Genomic DNA, 18221 nt, shown 5'->3' with positions numbered 1-18221 from the left:
AAATTACTTAGTTGCTCAAAAGTATTTTTAAAACAGTATTGCTGTTACTGTATAGAATGTTCTCTTGGTTCTTATCATTTCACTCTTCATTATTTTATTTAAGTCTTTCCATGTTTTTCAATAATAAACTCATCATTTCTTATAGCACAGTAGTATTCCTTCATGATCATAACCCACAACTTGTTCAGCCATTCCTCAATTGATAGGCATCCCCAGATTTTCCAGTTCTTCACCACCAGGTCACAAGCCCAAATTTTTAAAAATCAAATAAGAGAGGTAGATGAAACATTAGGAAAAAATAAAAGCAATCTAAGAAAATTATGAAAATAAAGTTAACCAAAATCTTGAGGAAGAAAATAACTCCTTGAAAACTAGAAGAGCAAGGGGAATTGAATGGCATTAAAAGAAACCAAGAAATAATAAAACAAAATCAAACACTGGAAATATAGAAGAGAATATGAAACATCTTATTAGAAAAATAACTGGAGAACAGTTCAAGGAGACACAATATAAAAATTGTTGGACTACCTGAAAATTATGATTAAAAAAATCTTGACGCAATATTACAGGAAATTATTAAGGAAAATTACCCTGAAGTTCTAGATCAAAAGGGTAAAGTAGAAAGAGAAAAAAAAAAACTACCATTCACCATCTGAAAGAGATCCCAATATGAAAACTTATAAGAATGTCATAGCCAAGTTAAAGAACTAGTTTAAGGAGAGAATATTACAAGCAAAAGGGAAAAAACACAATTTAAATACTGTGGAGGTACAATCAGAATTTCAGAATACCTACCAACTTCCACATTCCCTATTATTATGAAGAGCCTTGAAAACCAGGCAGAAAAGATAGTTGATTTGACAGATAAGTACGACCCTTTCTAGCTTCCTGAGCAGAGAAGTAACTTAACAAAGCTATTCCCTAATATGTGTGATTCAGATTCTTGTGTACTTTTATAGAACTATAATTTCACTGATAAGGGTACCTTCGTCACTGATTGAAACTGCAAGCCATCCTTTTCTTGGTTATTTTTTGTCCCTGACCTTCCCATATATAAAAACTCCTATCAACCAGACATTGGGGATCTAAAAATCCCACAGTGAACCTTACTTTAGATCTCTTTGATATTTCAGGAATACCAATGGATCTTGTGAGTTGTTCATTTGTTATCTCTTAGGCTTAATATATTATGGGTTCACCTTCTTTCCCAGTCACACAAATTTTTTTGTGGCATCCTTTATGCTTTTTTCCTGCTAAATTGTTAAAAAAAATTGCTTTCTATTCATGACCACTTTGGAACTCTCCATTGCCTTTTGAGTGATCCACCATTTTAATTATTTTAATTCTATTCAGTGACAGCCATACTGATATCAAACAACAGCAAAAATTGGTGCATTTTTTGTCTATCTATACCTAAGTATTATGGTTTGTTTTGTTTTGTTTTGTTTAATTTGCTAGAGTATTTGACTTCCCAGTGACTTCTTATTGTACCTTTAATTGAAATAGCTTGTCTAAAACACAAGATGAACTAACTGGGAGCAGAGTTGGAGAGAGACCAAATTGATTGGGAATCAAAGGGTCATAGATTTAGAGTTGGAAGGGGCCTCAGAGATCACTGAGTCCAACCTCCTTATTTTATAGAAGTAGAGACTAAAACCCAGGGAGTTGAAATAACCTTCAGGTCATAAAGGTAATAAATCACAGAGCCATTCTTCCAAAAAGTTCTATGCCCCTTTTCAACCAAGATCAATTCATATTTCCCACTCCCACTGGAACCTTGGTCTCCCACCCAGGATCCTCCAGCCTTGATAGGTAAGGTTTTGCTTGGGGCCAAGCCTCTATGCTACTTTCTACTGTCTTCTTACTGTGTGTCTGCCTGGATCCACCCTGCTTTCTGCAACCCCTCAATGTATTGTCTTCCCCTTTTAGACTGTAAGTAATGGGAGGACAAGGACTATCATGCTTGCTTGTATTTGTATCTGAAGTGCTTAGCACATAGAAAATGCTTAAGAAATGTGCTACCAATTTACTTATCAGTTTAACTACAAAAATGTAGTAAATCACAATGATTTATCATTTATATTTTTTTCTATTCAAGAGAATTCATAATGGGAAATATATAGGGAATAGATAATCTTTTATTGATTTCCACCAAATACCTGAAAGTCCCCAAACCCCAATACCTTATGTTTTCATTGTATTTATACTTTTTTAGATTGGCTCATTTTTCTATCCTGTCAACTGAGAGGTAGAGTAAAACACTAGAAAGGACGTAGAACTTGAAGTCAAGAGATTAGAGATTGAACCATTGCTTTGACCTCTCAGAGCCTTACTTTGCTTAGCTATAAAATGGGAGTAACAATATTTTATCCAGTATTTCACAAGGTTTTTGTAAGGAGACCATTTTCAAAATATATAAATTGATTTGTGAACCTACATATATATTTGCATATGCATATATATAACTTGCCTGAGACCAAACTTCCCTTCCATGGCCTCCACTCCCAAAGGATAATTATAATAATCTTATTTATTACTAAGGATGTAGGGGATACAGCATCTGCAAAGGAACATGGCAGGTCACATCTTCACAATAATTGCTTCCCATAATTAAACCTCTGGCATGTAGGCTGAAAGCAGGGTTGATGGTCTAATAGATGATACTGTTCCTTGGGCTCTTGTGCTGGTAGAGTTGGTCAGCATTTTTTGGTGGTAATGGTGTGAATAGCTGACCCTTTGTCTATAATGGTTGTTCCCTTTGATAACTGCCAGAGTCAGGTTAGAAGAAGGGCTAATGATTTAAAGGGGTACTACTCTTCCCAGGTCTATTGGGCTTTCCTGCCCATCAATGACAGTGGGGATTTTATTGATTTGCAACCCTTTCTTTGCTTCCAAATTCCACTTCAAGTTAATCTCTGCTTTAAGGATAAATAGCCCCCTTTTTACCTTTGAAGTTTAGATTGTTTGTTTTATTTACCCTTGAAGTATAGATTATTTCTATTCTCTCTCTCTCTCTCTCTCTCTCTCTCTCTCTCTCTCTCTCTCTCTCTCTCTCTTTCTCTCTCTCTCTCAGCAATGAGAGTTAAGTGACTTGCCCAGGGTCACACAGCTATTAAGTGTCAAGTGTCTGAGGCCATATTTGAACTCAGGTTCTCCTAAATACAGGCCCAGTTCTTTATGCACTGAACCATCAAGCTGCCCCCCTCTATTCTCTTTTTATTTAAAATAATAAAAAATGGAATTAATCTTGCATATAAGGGTTAGCATGTAGAATTCAAAAGGAAAACAACTAATGTTCAGGTACTTAAAACATCCCTGAAGGGGAACCCACAATACTGAAGTCAAGTGTTGCTTGACCTATTCTGACATCTAATTTAAAGAAAAAATAATGTCTTCTTTTATTTATCCATAACCTACATTTTACATTATATCCATCCCTCTACCATTTCCCAGAGAGATATTCTGCATATATAACTTTAAAAAAGAACAAAATATAAAGTTTGGCAAGACTCAATAGCATATTGAAAACATCTACTACTTGCAATGTTCTATACCCTTGGTCCCCCATGTTTCCAAAAAATATTATTCTCATATCTCTTCTTTTGAGTCAAGCATTGTTATTATAATTTCAGAATAATTGTATAATTATAATTATATTTCTATTTTCTTTTGCATTGTTTCTTTCCTTCTAATGATTCTTTCCATTTACATTGTTGTAGCCATTGTTCCTATTTTTCTTGTTCTATTTATTTAACTTTTTGTAATGTCATATATATTCTTCACGTTCATCATTTCTTATAGCACAGAATATTACATTACAGTTATGTACCATAGTTTTGTTTTGTTTTGTCTAGGTATTCCCCCAGTTGACCTTCCATCTACTTTAAGAGTTTCAGATGCACTGTCTTTGAGGTTAGGAGAGTGAATACTCCTTGGCCAGAAAAATCAATAGGTATTTGAATGGATTGCTTAAGGTTAGGTACTATACTCCTTTGGGCTTTAAAAACAGACTATAACCTGATCTGTTTGGGGATGACTTACCATTATTGATTATCAGTGCTAGAAAGAGATGCAATAAATTCCACTCCCTCCCTCTACACATGAGAATACAAGCCTTGGAGCTATAGTCATACAAATTTGGGTTTGGTCCTACCCCCTTGCTGACAGTTAAGTGCCATCCTCACTTAAGAGTATGTGTACATTGATACAAGGGGAAAGGAGATGGCAACACCAGCTGATGTGGGAAATGCCCAAAGCTCACCTTCAGACTTGCAGACTTGGTTCGGCTTGATACCCCTGTTACATATAACCATAAGCCAGCATGGTATATCATTTTGTGACATGTTTTCTTTTCTGTGCTTCATCAAAGCTGTTCATGTAAATTTTATCTGTTTTTTTTTTAAACCATTTGCTCTGGACCTCAAATACTCATACAAATAATATTGGCTTTATCTGATTGCAATTTTATAAGTTTGGTACATGAGTTTCAAAATTATTAAACACTGAAATAATGGTTTGGGCCCCACATCTTGCTTTGGTTTTGCCCACATTAATCAATTGCCCCATAACCATAGTGTTTCTTATATCACTGCCTTATAGGAAAATCAGCTTCTGATTATAATAGTAGTAGACTATCACTCCCCTACTAAGATGTTTGCTATCCTAATTTTTTAAAGTTGAGATGTGTAGAAAAGAGTGTTTATTCCTCTCTTTAAGATTTCTGCTCACATTACTAGAGTTTATTGCTTGATTTTCTATAGGTCCTATAGCGATTATCTTTGTCCTGAGCATATTCCTACTCTCTTGTCTGGACTAATTGACTTCTTGTAGTACTTTTCAGGATTAAGATTGCATGAAAGGAACACCTAATCTCCATATCCCAATCTTTACTTCTTCATGAGAAATCCTGGCATCAAGACCATGTCACCTTGACATGATAGTTGCAACAGTCGTCTAGGCAATGATTTCCAACATTTGGGGGTATAAGGACCATTTTAAAAATATAGATTTCGTGGATTTCCCATGATGGTACTTTTCTTTTGAGATGAAGCTCAAGAACTACATTCTACATGAAATTATTTTCTCCCTCCAACAAGTCCCATTCCCTAATTGCTAGTGCCCTTAGTCCCAAGGTAACTCAAACTAATGTCACATTTATTCTGTACATATTTATATATGTATTTGTTGGCTCCTCTCCTAGAATGTGAGATCCTTGCAAGTGAGATTTGTTTCATTTTGTATATTTGTATCTCTAGTAGCTGACAAATTGCCTGACATATAGTAGGTGCTTCATATAAAAGCTTGTTTACTAGTGGAATGATAATAGCTGTCGTGCGTATCTCTTTTGTGTGTATGTATGTGTGTATCTCTTAATTGAAACATTTTATAATGATAAAATGACAATACTTTCTGAATACATTGTCTGGATTTGTTCACTCACTGCAGAAAATCTAAAGCCCCCTCCCCAAAGTTTTTGGATTCTGCTATTAGCTTAACAATTAATTTTGTAGTAATGGATGATCGAATCCTTTAATAAGAATCTGGAGCTGAATGTATCTGATTGGCAGTGCGATGCCCTAGAGTTTATTTGGTCTACATAAGGCCAAATAAAATGACAACTAAACCTGTGATTGCAAGCTTCAGCTTTCTTCCTAGAATTATATAATGGCTATCAAAGGATGTTCAGTTACTCCCTGTGCCTTTTAGTGGGTTTTTTAATGGATCCACATTTTCCCCCTCGAATCCTTTCTCTAAAAGTAAAGCCTTTCTGTGGCTTCAGCACTCTAGGTACATCTTTTCTGAGACAAAGATGAATGTATTTGAGTGTGTGAAATCCCCTAAGGGAAGGACTTAAAGGATTTCCTGAAGTAGAGATGAGCTCTCCAATACTTCAATGGATGTGCGATATCATCAATGTGGTTACTCTCTCCAGTGGTGCTGATCACACCTCATCCATGTGACTGAAGACATGAACAAAACTAGAGATCACAGCACAACATTCAGGGAATCCACAGAGATAAGAAAGTAATTTCCCAGTGTCTACTAAGATGTGAGTAGGGTGACCTGAATGTCAGGAACACAAATCCTGACTACTTATTTCTCATTGTTATGGAAGAAACTATTTTTTCTCAGCATGTGAGTCCAATAAAGTATTACTACCTGCATCAAAAGGAAGACCCCTGTATATCCATCCACATGAATAGCCAGTTGGATATGGGATGGCGTGTGCCTTCCTGTCACAATATTAGGCGTGCTAAGTGAAGAACATTTCTTCCATATTTTTATTCAATAACAACAGAAATAGAAGTTATTGATTTAAATCAGAGGAAAGAAGTTGGTATTTACCCTTGTTGGCATCTTAAGTCCACATAAAGGCAATATGCCAGTGCCACTAGGTTCACTGTGTTCTGGTGATTTCACAGTTGACTAGTGATTTGCACCTTGCCTCAAATTACTTCTGATGTATTAGGACATCAATTATGACAAATCTGGTTCTGAAAGAAAGACATCTGGAGAAAGAGGGAAAAAGGCTTTATGACTGTAGAAGGGAAGGAATAAGCATTTACTAAGTACCTACTGTGTGACAAGCACTATGCTAAATAATTTGCAGATGTGATCCTCATAATAACTCTGGGAGACAGAATGGGAAAATGATGAATTTGACAGAATTCTTCCTTCCCCCAACCTCATTCTACTTTTTAGCTACTTTTCTTTTATTATTATCTTCTTTTTTACTGTGTTAGCTACAAAGGCTGTATTTATTATATTTTGCATGGATTTGCTTTCAGCTAACCATCATGATGAATATCTCACCCTATCTCCAGTCATTGCCCCACAATTGAGCTAATGCAATATTTTCATTTTAGTAATATTCTGGAATAAGAAAACATTCCAGAGACTAAAAACATTGAATCCTGTGTGAAATTTCATGCATCATAACAGGCTCTTCAGAGGAGATATTTTTTTATGGGTGGGGAATATACTTCCAAGGATGTCTTGAATCACAGCACATAAATGGTTACATGATCCTTCAACTTATTTCATAAATGAGTCAAAAATATTGAATGATGACTCAGTGTTCTTCGCTGATAACTCTGGTGATATGACAGAAGAATAAACCTCAAGGAATTATATTTTACTTAGAGAATTAAAGAAAATAATATAAATGAAATAAGGCTCATCCTTGATGAGTAGTGTGACCCTGGACAAGTAATTTTACCTGAGTATCAATTTTTTCATCTGTAAGATGGTGATAATGTTTACACTTTTTTACCATGTAGGGTTATGGTGAGCAAGAAAGTTATAATTCTTTCCAGTATTAGTTAAGTTCTAAATTTTGCTGTAACAATTCAAAAGAAAATTAGAGATGAGGTTTCTAGTGTGAATTGGAATGGTCAAGGAAGTTTCATGAAAGAATTTCAGTTAGAGCTGAGTCTTGGTAGCAAAAGAAGAGACAGAAGCACATTCCAGTTTGAGGGCATTCCAATTTTGGGAAAACATGAACTTGAGCAAGAATGAGTATGACATTTGGATAGGATGATGAAAAATCTGGTTTGCCTCATTTCTATTTTCCCCTATCATAAAGTGGAGAATATATGGTAGAAGAAAATAGATAATAAGATCAGGTGGATAAAGTGGAAAAAGGTTGTGGAGACTTTTGAAATCCAGCCAGTCTGTCAATAAACATTTATTAGTTGTTTACTATATTCCAGGAACAGTGCTAAATTCTGGAGAGTGAGCAGTGAAGGGAGAGAAGGGAAAAGACCTGGAGCAAGATATAAGGGAGTCCAAAGATGTGCAGCTGAGTGGAAAATAAAGAGATGGCTAGTCCAGGAGCCCTCTTTAAATGGAGGGTTTTTTGGGGGGGTTGGAGTGAGGTATCTCTTTGCTCCATCCTCCAGTCCTCCAGTCACAGGATCAGAGTGTACTGAGTGTACTAATGAAGTATGAGTACCAAGGCTGATACATTCCCTAAGCACGATGAGTTCCCCAATGATGAGATTCCTTGGGGCAAGATAGAGACAACAGCGGATTGGATTTCATATAGTAGACAATAGGAAGCCATTTTATGAACTTGAACAATAGAATAGTATAATGAAAGCCTCATGTAATAAGGATCAGTCTGATATCTTTCAACTCCAATGATTCATGGAGACATGGAAACACAAGTTTTTTCAGAGGCTATGCCAGAGAAACATTGGCTCAAGGGTCTCAAAAGTGTGAAAGTTTTTGACTATAGGTCCAAGCATGGGCAATATGTCTGTTGTTTGAGGACCAGCCTCGATGGGGTCATGTGAGGTTTGTTAAGCTTTCCTTCCCCATCTTCTGCTTAGTTTGACCCAATGAAGATAGAGAAGATGAGGATAATCAAGCAGAGAGAAACTTGGCCTATTTACAGCAAATTACTAGATTTTGGCCCGGAATAATATTTTGAAAGAAAACAAAACAAAGCATTTTAATCCTGACTTGAAGCTGGCTCTTGTTATTGTGATCATCTTTATTCACACATTCAAAGCCCAACATTATATTGACCTTTTCGTAGGCTTCAGGGAATTTTGTACTTGCATATGTTTAAAAAATAGCAGTAAACACATGGCTACAGTTCACCCTTTGCCTTACTACGTAGACTTTGCTGACTTAAATATTTCTAGCATTTAAAAGTTCTCTTTGAGTTTTTAAAAACTTTTTCCAGGGCAACTAGATGGCACAGTGGTAAAGCACCGGCCCTGGATTCAGGAGTACCTGAGTTCAAATCTGGCCTTAGGCACTTGACACTTAACCCTGGGCAAGTCACTTAACCCTTGTTGCCCTGCAAAAAAAAACAAAAATAAAAACAAAAAAACCCCCCTTTTTTCCATTTGTCTTTTCCTTTTCAGAAAATATTCTGGTTTAATATAGACAACTTTTTTGTTGTTGTTTTCTCAATTACTTGGTAGTTGGTGTGGGAGGGAATGTAGAAAATCTGGAATTGAAAATTTTAAAAAAATGAATAGGAAAAAGAGGTAGAAGAAAAAAATATGTTTTCATTTTTAGGCAACAGCTACCAACTTGCTTCCTATCAAATGTGGGGTGAGGGGCAATCATTTTACTATTATTTTTTTCTTTTATTTTCACAAGTGGAGAGTGAAATTTGGCTAATTAATAGGCACTCAATAGACTTTGACGTGCAATAATCTTTTCAAAGAAAACAAAAAACAAACATTCTAAGTCTGTTTTAAACCCTTTAAATCTGTCAATCCATAATTTCTTTATTAGTTTAGTTCTCAGGAGGATCTAAATTCACATCCGCTCTCAAAAATTTTGCCACTTCTTTCAGCCAAAGTCCACTAATGGGAAGAGAGAGTTTATTGTTTTTTTTTTCTTTACTTCACAATATGAGACCAGTAAGGTAGGGGTTGAAGGTTGGGAATAATATAGGAGGGGAAGGTGAAGTTTAGTAGTTCCCTTATTAACCCTAATGTAGAATTTAAAAAATCATGGAAGTTAAGAGATAGGAGATACCTTAAGGATCATCTCAAATTTACCTTCCCCCTCCTTTAACATTCAGTGTCTCCCTGACTACTGTTTTCTTTCTTGCAATTCACAAATAATTCAATTTAATTCAATAAAGATCCACTAAATGTTATCTATGTATCAGGTACTGTTAGGCACTGGGAACACAAAAAAGGGAAAAGACAATCCCTGCCTTCAAGTAGCTTACAATCTAATTAAGGGGACAACATCCAAACAAATATGTACAAAGCAAACTATATACAGGATAAATAGGAAAAAATTAAGAGAGACTGGAATTAAGAGCAGTTGGGGAAAGCTTCCTATAGGAGGTGGGATTTTAATTCAAAGGATGATAGGGAGCTCAGTAGTTGGAGAGGAAAAGGAAGAGTGTTTTAGGCATGTGAGGCCACCAGAGAAAATACCTGGAGTAGAGGAATGGAATGTCTTGTTCATGAAACAGTCAGGAGGCCAGTGTCATTGGATCAGAGAGTCTGTGTTAGGGAGAAAGATGTAAGAAGACTAAGAGGGGTCTAAGTTTATAGTTGAATGCCAAACAGAACATTTTGCATTTTTTCCTGGAGAAAATAGGGAGCCAACAGGAGTTTACTGAGTAGGGATTGTCATGATCAGACTTGCATGTTAGGAACCAAATCTTCTATATTACAAAAATAAAAGCAAACCAAACCCTGACCAGTTCCTCACTTTTTTTTTTCTTTTTTTCTTTTTTTTTTTTTTTGGTGAGGCAATTGGGGTTGTGACTTTCCCAGGGTCACACAGCTAGTAACTGTCAAGTGTTTGAGGCAGAATTTGAACTCAGGTCTTCCTAACTCCAGAGCTGGTGCTCTGTGTAGACCCTCACTTCTAAACTTTACTATTACTATTGAGGACACCACCATCCTTTTAGTCACTGAGGTTCAAAATATTGGTATCATCACTGACTTCTCATTCTCACTCATCCCATATATCTAATCCATTGTCAAATCTGGTCTTTTCTATTACACATGCACATACACATATACACACATCATATACATATTCATTATAGATAAATATATAAAACCAGTATATGTATGCATATGTGCATGCATATGTCTACATATATTTGTGTATATGTATATGTGTTTACATGTATATATTTTTTCTAGTTCTATAATACATATGGATTACTGCATTTGCCTTCTGATTGATCTCCTTACTTCAAGTCTCTCTTCTATTCCCAAAGACATGTCAGTTTCTTAAAGCATAGATTTGATCATGGCATCCCACCTACTCAATAAATTCTAGTAGCTCTCTTTTATCTCTAGAATAAAATATAAAATCTTCCATTGGTCATTTAAAGTTCTTTACCACCTGTCCCCTTTCCTACCTACTTTTTTTTAAAGATTTTCCCCCTTCTATGTTCCTAGGGTCCACTTTCAGTGACCTACTTCATCTTCCTCATGTAGAATGATCTGTACCTTTTCACTGGCTATCCCTCATATTTGAAGTGCTCTCTTGCCTCATTTCTACCTCTTGAAATTCTTTATTTCCTTTCAGACTCAGCTCAAATGCTATCTTTAGCAAGAGCTATTTCTTACTCAGGTTATACCTGCTAGTGCCTTTCCAAAGAAGTAATACAAGACAGATACAGTCCTGGGCCCAGTGGGTGCAGTATTTGCCCTGTCTCTCCAAAGAAACCTTCATCACTCTATCTCTGTGTATGGACTGAGTTGATTGCCAGGGGAGCCTGGCCCCTAAAGAGAGGGGTTCATTTTCTCAAAACTTTCACTCTTTATACCCACTTTAAACTCTGGAGTACTGGGGAAAATTAAATAAAGCATAGTTTGGGCTCCTTCTAGGCTTTCCAAATGAAAAAAAAAATGTGTAGAAAGGTACTTCATGTACAATGTAGATAAGGCATAGGGCAGCTATTTATTTCCTCCACACAAAAGAAATGTTTAGAGCACAAGAGAATGCATTGACAAAAACTTAAATGAAATAATGAATTATATAACTCCTGTTATGCTCATCAAAACATAAGACATTTTGTGAAGCAATCAGAAGCCTAAGGGCCAGCCTTATTCTGTCCTAGGTAATTTTTGTGTCTGAAGTTCCTCCCCTACCATTTACAAGAAATCTCAGAGAAAGGAAGTTAAATGTTACAAATCCCAATATTGTTTTTTGTCCTTTGTTCTTGAAGAGGACCAAGACATGAGGGAGGTGATGTCATGACTTGCAGCGATTTGAATTTAAGTGAGGGAGGCCTGTTCAAAGTCCTTAGCCTTACTCTCTCTTCCAGAAATGGCCTGTTCCTATGATAAACATTCTCTGGCCCCTGACAAAAGACTCCATATCTATCACCACATTACATGTATATTTCTTGCTTATCCTGATTGTGTGTTGCCTCCTCTAAAGGATGAAATGTAAATGTCTTGAAGGCAGGGACCATTTTATTTTTATCTTTAAGTCTTTCTTGATTAGCACAGTGCCTGACACATAGTAGGTGCTTAATAAATGTATGTCAATTGATTAACGTAGCTTTGCCCCCTCACTTGGCAACTCAGAATTTCTGTGAGCACAGAAAAGTCAAACATGACCAGGAATGATGATTGGGAATCAAGGTATTATGATTTCTGTCTTTTTTTGTGGGGCAAAGAGGGTTATGTGACTTGCCCAGGGTCACACAGCTAGTAAGTGTTGAGTGTCTGAGTCCAGATTTGAATTCAGGTCCTCCTGAATCCAGGGCTGGTGCTTTATCCACTGTACCACCTAGCTGCCCCTATGGTTTCTGGGTTGTTCTGCTTACTACCCAACACACGCACTCACACACACACACACACGTATACACACAGAGCCTCTAAGTGTTAGAACAATTATAAGATTACACAGATAGTTAGTCCTGTTACCTTGGCAATGAATCTTCCAGACCATTTTTACAAAGTTCCCCCATGACCTTTTGAGAGATGAACTGGCCAGTTTGGTTTTTGTCAGTGGAGGTATAGAAGAAAAGGCTAAGTCTTCTCAAAGAGAAACATGTGAACAGGCACGGGAAATATGCATTGCAATCCAGTACTTCCTGGAGGGAAAAATCTTACACAGCTCATGGAAAAATTGCACTTCTCAGCAGTCATCGCTGTAAATATGTTCCCTCAGCAAAATTCTCCATTTTGCATTAGTGGCAGCCAGTAAGTCATACATCATGGACCCCAGGATAAGCAGGAGACACCTGTTGGACCTGCTTCTCTGTGAAACCTCATGGCAGGCTTGTACTAGCATGAGCTGTAACTTATGAAGTGAATGAAAATGATTATTCATCCAGACAGCTATATAACACTCACAGATTAGTTTTGTATGACTGTTAGCATTTTACTAGTGTACCTATTAGGAATATACATTCAGGACTGCCTTGAAGCACATCCCAGTGTGAGTTATAATTAACCCTTATGGCTCAGAATAGCCCTGCTTCAGCTAATAAGTCTGATTCATTTGGGCTAGCCTTAAGGTCAATACATATCCTCTAAAGTTGTGTGAGGAGAAAAATCTCCATTAGAATGTTTCTATAAAGGCAATAGTTTTGAAATGGAATGTACTTATTTCTTCATTTTAAAAATCCATTTAAAAAAATGTCCCTGTCCTCACCCTTACTCTTTTTTTTGTGGGGCAATTAGGGTTAAGTGACCCCTACTCTTTAAAAAAATGTAATGTTCTTAGCTAAAATTTTAACTTCCTGACAATTTTTTTTTAATTTTAAGGTTTTTTCTCCCCTTTTATTTTCTTTAGTACAGGTAATGTTTAATAAATACAGCAGACATGAAATGTATGTGTGTGTGTGTATGTGTGTGTGTGTGTATAAGAGATAGAGACAGAGACAGAGAAAGAGACAAAAACAGAAAGGCAGAGAGACAGAGAAACAGAGACAGAGAGGCAGAGAGATGCAGAGACAGGCTTTTGTAGATGCAGAAAATCCTAATAGTAGGTTACTAATATTTTAATTTATTTACTATCTTTTATTGATCTTTGTCTTTATACTATTAGTTTCCCCAACTTTAAAAGCTCTTTGGGGCCAGCTAGGTGGCGCAGTGGATAGAGCACTGGCCCTAGAGTCAGGAGTACCTGAGTTCAAATCCGGCCTCAGACACTTAACACTTACTAGCTGTGTGATCCTGGGCAAGTTACTTAACCCCAATTGCCTCACTAAAAAAAAAAGCTCTTTGAAGGCAATGTCCAGGACAAATACATTCCTTTGTATCTCAAAGTTTTCCTCCTCCTCTCCCACAATTATTATTCCTGCTCATTTTGCCAGCTGTAGATAAAATGTGTTATTATCGATAGAGAAAAATGAGCCACATAAACTTTCTTGGCAGTCTGCAGGATTCCTTGATAGGTGTTGGCCATTGATATTTCCAATCTGCTATGGTATCTCTTTTGGTTTCATTGGCATTTTGGACCTAGGTTAATCACATTATGACTATAAGTCATTTTTGATCTTTTAAAAAATGCATTGACTATACAAATCCTGTTCATCTTATAAGGCCAGCTCAAATCTCACCTCTGAAAGGTTTCTCTTCATTGCCAGCCCCCAAGCAGGGATTTTTTTTCTGCTTTACATTTCTACAGTCTACAATTCCTTCATAATTTTAAAAGCAGTTTTACTATCAACTTCCTTAAAAACATTTCTTATCTAAATTTGTGTAACCGGTGCTTCACCCAAGAGACTCCTTTTCCATAAAGAGTTTGTTTTGTTCCAGACTCAGCTATACAGTTTGAACTTGGTTCAGTCCTGAGAGAGCCTGGGACACTAATTGTTTGGTTTGTTAAACCCTAGTCTAGCCACCCTGGGTAAAAATTTACTTATAGCCTAGAGATTATGGTTCATGCTAAGATTTTCACCAAATGAGGAAGTAGATAGTTTTCCAATGAACTGGGTATGGGGCAGATATTTTATTCCTACACTCAAAAGAAATGATAACCAAACAACTCATAGTATAAATCAACAAAATACATTTTCAAAGGATTTAGTAACTTATAGCTATTGTTTAAATGTATCATGAGACTGATATTTAAACCTCATCCCAATGTACAATAGTTTTTCCGGGCTGCCAGTTGAGGATTTTACATTTCATTTCAGTCCCGTACTGTTTGTCCAAACAAGTCTTGGTACGTGTTCGGCTCAAACTTATGCCAATTCTCTTGTCAGTGACTGTTTTCTCCAATGCAGAAGCTTCCTAAGTGGTGTAGTATAGTGGTATCAAACTCAAATAGAAATGGGGGGTATTAAACTAAATATAAGGATCCCCATGGTCCATGTGTTGACTTAGAAAACTCAATATTAATATTGTGATTTATTTTTAATTCATTTTGTTAAATAGTTCCCAATTGAAATTTAATCTGGTTCAGATGGCACTTGGGGATATTGTGGGCTTCATGTGGCTCACAGGCCATGTGTTTGACACCTCTGGGGTAGTGAATAGAACATTGAATTTGGATTCAGGAAGATGTGAGTTTACACTTCACAAATTTTCGTGTCATCCTTGCTCGAGGGGCCATGCTAATCTTCTCTGTATCGTTCCAATTTTTAGTATATGTGATTCCGAAGCGAGCACAAGATGTGCGTTTAAATCCTACCTTAGACACTTGATAGCTGGGTTGGATTTATTAACTTTGAAGGCCCCCTCCAGCTCTAATCTATTGTAGTCCTACCCCAATATGGAACGAAAACCTCCAGAACTCTAGAAATGGTGCCATCTATGAGGCTAGCTACATCCTCCCAGGAATGTTGAACGAGTGTCTACAAAGGAAAGGAAACACAAAGTGGAAAATGTATTTATCATCCTGGGTGCCAGTCTGACTGTTTGAATCCATGCTCCTGGTGGTAGTCATTGTGACAATCATTCAATAAGCATTCATTAAGCACACATTCTGGAGAATACAAAAAAAGGCAAAAGATAGAACCTTCTCTCAAGGAACTCACAGTCTAATGGAGAAGATATCATGCAAACAAATTGTACAAACATACAATAGGATACACTGAAGCTAATCAACAAAAGGAAGACAGTAGCATTAAGAGGCATCAGGAATGGCTTCTCATAGAATGGACTTGAAGGAACACAGAAAATGGAAGTCAGGAGGGAAAGCATTCCAGGCATGAGGGACACCAGGTGACAGTGACTGGAATCTGGAGATGCAATGCCTCCTTGTAGGAACAGGAAAGAGCCGGTTTCACTGGATCACAAAATAAGTGGAGAGACTGGAAAGATAGGAGGGGGTCAGGCTGTGAAGGGCTTTGAATACCAAACAAAGGATTTTTCTATTTGATCCTAAAGGTGATAGGGACCCACTGGAGTTTTTTTTGAAGAAGAGGATGACATGGTCAGATTTTTTACCCCCCTTAGGAAGATTAGAGCAGAGTTAAAAGCAGGACATAAATCTGGACATTTTCTCTTAACTGACATCACATCATGTCTCCCAGGCCCTCCCTGCACAAAGACCAGAAGGGGGACTAAAAAACTGTTCAGGGTTCACCATATCATACCAAAACGCCAAGGTCACCACATGGCTGGAAGCAGACATAAAAGCTCTCATATCTGGAGCTACTTGTAACCAGGGAGGGTAACTCTGAGAATGTTGTGTGGCATGGCCCTGGTTATACTTATATTATTTCCTTGTTTCACTATACATGTATTCATATCATGGTCTCTAGTTAGATTGTAAGACATGAATTGTTGTTTAATGCTTCTTCCTACTGCTTAGAGCATCTAAAAAGTATGTTGCACATTCAAAGAATTATAGATTTAGAACTGGAAGGGAACTTACAAATTATCCATTTCATACAATTATTTGTTCATTCATTCATTCATTCCTTCATTCTTTTTAAATTTTTTTTTGTACAGATAAGGAAATAGGTGGAGTGACTTCCCCAATGTCACAAGAGAGGCAGTCACAAGCCAATAGAATTTAGGTTTTCTGACTTGCTCTTTTCACCGTACTACACTACCTCCTTTTATTCAAGTAGTGCCTCCTACATAAAAGGCTATGTGTTAGGTGTCTGGGAGGTGAAAAAGATGATTAAGAAGTAGCCCCTCCCCTCAAGGACCTTATAGTCCAATAATAAATGCTTTAAAAAATGATTGATGCATTATGGGTAAGTGGTATTTAGGCAAGTTTGTTGATTTAAAGGAAAGCTTTCCTAAAACTTTTGTCCTAGAATTAAAAAAGAGCAGCAAAAAGAAAAATGGGCTTTACAGGCAAAGTGACTCTAGGTAGTGTGTGTACTGCCTCGTATTGCCCAGGCAGTTTGGGTCCAAGGTGGCTGTCAATCAAAGATCCGAGGTACCATTTGGCAAGAAGGCTCACTTCTGGTGCATGATTGATCTGCAATCTAAGACTTCCTTTCAAGGTGAGCAGATAAATCAATAGGAAGGAAAAGAGCCAAGCATCACAGGCTGTGGGCATATCAAGCAGTCATTTCATATATCTGACAGAAAATTGAGCCTATTGGTAAAGTACTAAGATCTTGGTTGCTGAAAAAGATCAAATGCTTTAGAATCCTAATGAAAATCAGTTCTTACATTCATTTGTGGATTCCCCTGATAACTGAAAGCCCCTCACTTGATGAGATACAATACAACAGGCACCTGTACTAGCTTCTCTCCCCTTGGCTAACTTGACAATTAGGGTTTTCCTTGGAACAAAGAACTCTTGCTGTCTTTCTGTGTCTCTGTCTCTCCGTGTTTCTGTCTTTCTCTTTGTCTCTGTCTCTCTGTTTCTCTTTCTCTATCTCTTTCTTTCCCAGTGTCTTCTCTATCTCTTTTTCTGTGTCTGTGTATTTTTGTGTTTTTGTCTGTCTCTGTCTCTGTCTCTGTCTCTCTGTGTCTCTGTCTCTGTCTCTGTCTCTGTCTCTGTCTCTGTCTCTGTCTCTGTCTCTGTCTCTGTTTCTGTCTCTGTCTCTGTCTCTGTCTCTGTCTCTGTCTCTGTCTCTCCACCCCACATCATTGTCCTCTAGAAAAACTGAATTTACAGCCCGACTTAACCTTAAGGACCACATGCAGCTCAGCTGTTTTTGGATGTGTTGTATATTCTGATTGTGTTTTCCACCAGGCTGGTAGCATTAGTCTTCAGAGGATATTTATGACAAATGCTGAATGCTTCTTCTTTAAGAGGAACCTGGAAAATGGTCTTTATTTTCTGCACCAGCTGCTGCTCCTGATTTGAACATGCCAGATGAAGGCTTGATGCCCTTGAATGGTGTCTGACTAAATTAACTGACACCTACTGACTATTGAAATGACCCCAGGGTTTTGCACAAGTGCCTGTTGGATTATTGATTTAGTTGATACTTTAAAACACACACACACACACACACACACACACACACACACACACACGCACACGCACACACATACACACACCCTGAGAAAGAGTGCTCTGTGGTTAGAAATATTTGAACATGACAAAACTATAAGCATGGTATATGATATTTAAGAATTTTAATTGGCCATGTGGAAGAAGCAGCAGGAGCCAAAGCGGATTTGAGAGTACAACAGAATCCGATTAACCCCAATGGACACAGGATCAGACTAATTAAGCAAAGGTCCTGATTATCAAAGGCTCCGCAGAATTCTTTGTGTTAGTGCACATTTGTGGAAAGTCCGGGACTGAGACTGGACATATTTAAATAACTATATTAAGATCCGAGGACTCAGAAAGGAAAGGAAGCATCCCAGAGTGAACAAATGGCTGCACAGCAGGAC

General features: G+C 37.2%; 1 protein-coding gene and 1 non-coding gene across 4 annotated transcripts in view; one reads left to right on the top strand and one right to left on the bottom strand.

Moving 5' to 3' along the window:
- Positions 1-18221, top strand: part of MACROD2 (mono-ADP ribosylhydrolase 2) — a 2303223-nt gene that overhangs the window by 1551079 nt on the left and 733923 nt on the right. The gene's annotated exons all lie outside the window — the stretch shown is intronic.
- Positions 14966-15074, bottom strand: LOC122744949. The gene has a single exon (XR_006355277.1). It is a non-coding gene; the product is annotated as a U6 spliceosomal RNA (small nuclear RNA).

This window comes from Dromiciops gliroides, chromosome 2, assembly GCF_019393635.1.
Source record: "Dromiciops gliroides isolate mDroGli1 chromosome 2, mDroGli1.pri, whole genome shotgun sequence".
NCBI lineage: Eukaryota > Metazoa > Chordata > Mammalia > Microbiotheria > Microbiotheriidae > Dromiciops > Dromiciops gliroides.
The sequence above is the reverse complement of the archived record's forward strand: the minus strand, read 5'-3'. Positions and strand labels throughout refer to the sequence as shown.